We start from the raw sequence: 4,060 nt of genomic DNA on the forward strand, positions 1-4,060 counted from the left end.
ATTCAATCTTCCCCTTCCTTCCATCTTTTTGCAACCCCCCCCCTTTATTTTTAGGTTTTTTTTTTTTTTTTTGCAGGGCAACCGGGGTTAAGTGGCTTGCCCAAGGCCACACAGCTAGGTAATTATTAAGTGTCTGAGACTGGATTTGAACCCAGGAACTCCTGACTCCAGGGCCGGTGTTTTATCCACTAAGCCACCTAGCCACCCCTCAACCCCCTTTTTTAATGAAATAATTTTAGATATCATTCTGTCAAAGTCATGGGCATACCATAAATGTCCATACCTTCAGCCTAAGTGTATTCCCTCTAATAGAGTTACAAGATTCTCAAATTATGATAATCTTCCTCTCATAGGAATGTAAACAATTTAATCTTATTGGATAAGAGTATTTTTCTCTTCCACTGTTTACCTTTGTTTTTGATCTGATACTTTGAGTGTCTTTTTAATCCTTTCCTTTCTGATGTTAAAGAGTTAATCTTTCTAGAGTTGTCTTAGGATGGGTCTTATATTTTATTGATATTGTGCTAGTTTTGGTAAAGATATTTTCTAATCTGTTATAATCCATTTTTCCAACTTTGAAAGTATACATGAAGTCTGATATTGCATTGATCTTAATTGTTATAAATATATTCCTCCTATTCAGCTTTGATTTCAAGATGCCAGAAGTACTCATAACATATCTTGATATCTTTATCCATTCAGATCATTTTAATCATAGTAACTGTAAAATTAAAATTCAAATCATTTGCCTTCATTTTTCCTTGCAGTAAATTAAAGATTTTACACTTATTAAGCCCAAATAACATTTGATAAAAAATCAGAGAAAGATGGCATAAGATTCAGGACTTAATGTATTTTTTCTGTATTGTCTGGCACCACAGATATAATGTATCACCCAGATACAAATAATTAATAACATGTTTTGGTCCAACTCCCTCCTCCATTTGGAAGTCAAATAGTTCTAATTAGGAGAAAGGATAATAGAATTGAGGTTCAGCAAATCCATAACATAGTTAAACTCTCTCTCTTAATTCCATGTTTTATTTGATTTGTTGTTGATATTATTGTTGGTGGCATGTTTTAAATAGAGAATGGTTTTTTATGTGTACGTCTATTATTTTAGAGTTCTCGTAATATTTGGATAGATTTTTCTGTATGTAGTCTCAGGACATAAATAAATGCTAAGTGTGACAATAAGGCAAAAGTTTTGTGATAATAAAATAAGGCAATATAAATGTTATAGTACTTTCTGACAGTTTGGTGAATAATTATCAAATCAATAGTAAATTACTTTTCACTTTTTGGTGTATCATTTTTGCTTTTTATTCAATATAATATTCTAAGAAAAATATTAATAAATAATAAATATAGGAGGAGTCCTCTAACTTCTGTTAATACTTCAGGCAACTCTCAAATATTACAAGGTATGACTGACATACACATCTACATTAGTAAGTGTAGGTTACATGTGAGAAATGAGAAGAAATCACAAATGTAGTTCAATTAATGTCATGAAAATTGGAAGTTATTCTAAGTGATCAAGATAGACGTTTCATTTCCCTGCTTCCTTGCTTGTTTATTCCCAGCTCATTCACTGAAAATCAAGATATAGGAAAATAGGAAAACATAAATTTTCCTTATGCTTTAATCTACCTTATTTCTTGCCTGCATTTTGGTCAGTCTTTACCTCTAAGATGAATCTTTCTTTTATTCTTTATTTTAAAGAAAGAATTTGTGAACACCCAATAAGACATTATGACATTAAAGGAAAGATGTGGTGAGTTTTCCAATGAAAGTGAATTCTGTGTAACTTGCTCATATATCCCATAAAAATGAATCAAATAGTTTTTTCTTTAAATCTAGAAAGTGTCATTGGGAATCCCTGTTGAATTGCAATATAATGGTTTCATGTTAGTAAAGAGAGAGACATAAATCATGTGCTGCCTAGTTATAACTGTAGATTGTTTATCAGGTATATGAAAATGCCAATAGTATCTATCGAGATAAACCTCATGTGACAGCAAACTTTCAATCCATGGACTCTTCTTAATGTTTGTGCAGATTTTACGTATGTATGAATGTATATACATATATAGATATGTTATATATATATATACATACAAATATATTCATATGTTTGATATCTATAATAATAGTTTTCTATATGATTAATATGACATAGCTTCATAGGCAATGGACCTCTAGAAGTTTAAAATAAAAATTTAGATTTATTTCTCAAAGAATTCATGAAAAAATATTATTGTTTTCCTTATCTAGTTTCAGAGTCTGAGAGGTAACAAAGTGTAGTGCATCAAATGTACTTAACAGTGAGGAAAATCTGAAATTATAACTTGTCTCTGACATTAACTAGCCATAAAAGACTGGGGAAGTCACTTAATCACTGATATACCTCAGAAAACTTTCCAAAACTTCCCTACAAGTTATAAATACATTGTTCTTCATTCTTGAAGAGTGAGTCCACATATAGAGAGTTACCTAGGAGAACAAAATTAGAGATGCTTTTTATAATCAGGTCATTACAGATTAAAGATTAGTTATTTGTATATTCATGATGAATAGTGATTTCATTGGTTTGAAAAATTCCTGGTGTGGAGAAGGCAACAGGATATAGTGAATAGAGCACTAGACTGAGAATCAAGAAGACTGGTATTTGAATTTTCTTTCAGACATATAATGTATGACCTTGGGATTCTTGGGTAGGAAATGGGGATATGGGTGTTAACAGCCAAGATTATAGCAAACAAGGAGATGGTGGTGAAGAGCTGAGACAGTAGGCATTAACATTGTTTCCCTGAGTATTGACCTGGGGATCAGTTGTGGGTTCCCTGGAGTATAGCAGTAGTTTTTGAGAGTTCCATTAATCCAAGGGAACTTTTTCACTAACTGTTGCTTTTTAAAATTTTTTTGAAGTTTTTTTTCAGGGCAATGGGATTTAGTGACTCATCCAAGATCACACAATTTAGGTCAATGTTAAGTATCTGAGATCGAATCTGAACTCAGGTCCTCCTGACTCCAGGACCAGTGCTCTATACACTACACCACCTAGCTGTCCCTAACTTAAAACTTCCTTTCAATAGTTTTTATTTGTTTTATCCTCTACATTGCTTTTCTTTAAAGCCTAGATTTCATTAGGGAACAAGGGAATTCACTTAAGAATTACTTCTACATCAGAATATTGGAATGATCTTTAGTTAAAAAAAATTCAATTAAACATAGTCAATCTGAATTATCTATTGTACTCAGTTTAGACTAGCAATCTCCACACTTGAGGGTGGTTCCACATTTCTGGGTCAGAGTTACTTGAGCTTAAAATGAAGGGTTTGGACTTAATAACTTTTAAGGTCTTTTCCAATTTTAAATCCTTGATCTTTGATCTCACCTTTTTATGATCCTATGAAACTGATTTTCCTCACCTACTGCCACCTTAACAGAACTCTATCTCAACATCTTTAAATCAATCACCAAACATTTTCTAAGTATTTACTATACTATGATAATTGTTAGATATGAAAGGAAAGACAAAGACACAAAAATGTCCTTGATCTCAAGCTCCTTCAATAAGCTTCATTAAAGAGAATACAGTATAGATTTTTACTCACACCTGGCTAAGTGGAATTCAATGGGTCAAATTCACTGTAGATTAAATTCTTTGTAAGATTCTCTAGCTGGGAACAACATCTCCTCCTAGATAAAATGTTCTAAGTGAAGTAAATTTTTAGGCAAGGACAGAGATTTATTTTAAAAAGTAACACTGGGTATCTCCAATAATTGATTATTTAATAATCATATCTCTCAAAGAGAAAGAGTTTAACTGGGAATGTGAGCACAGTATCTGCAGATTTAGATAGAAGTCAGGTGAGAGAGCTTCAGTATGTCAAAATCAGGTCTTGACTCTTAGGCTTATCTTATTACCACTACATCAGGCTGCTATCATTATTATTATTATTATTATTATTTTAAAGGCACTTTAATTTTTATTCACATTACTACAATAGTCATGGTGCAAAAGTTAACATAATCCTCCCCCTCACAAAGAAAA

Source organism: Macrotis lagotis, chromosome X, assembly GCF_037893015.1.
Source record: "Macrotis lagotis isolate mMagLag1 chromosome X, bilby.v1.9.chrom.fasta, whole genome shotgun sequence".
In the NCBI taxonomy this organism is placed as follows: domain Eukaryota; kingdom Metazoa; phylum Chordata; class Mammalia; order Peramelemorphia; family Peramelidae; genus Macrotis; species Macrotis lagotis.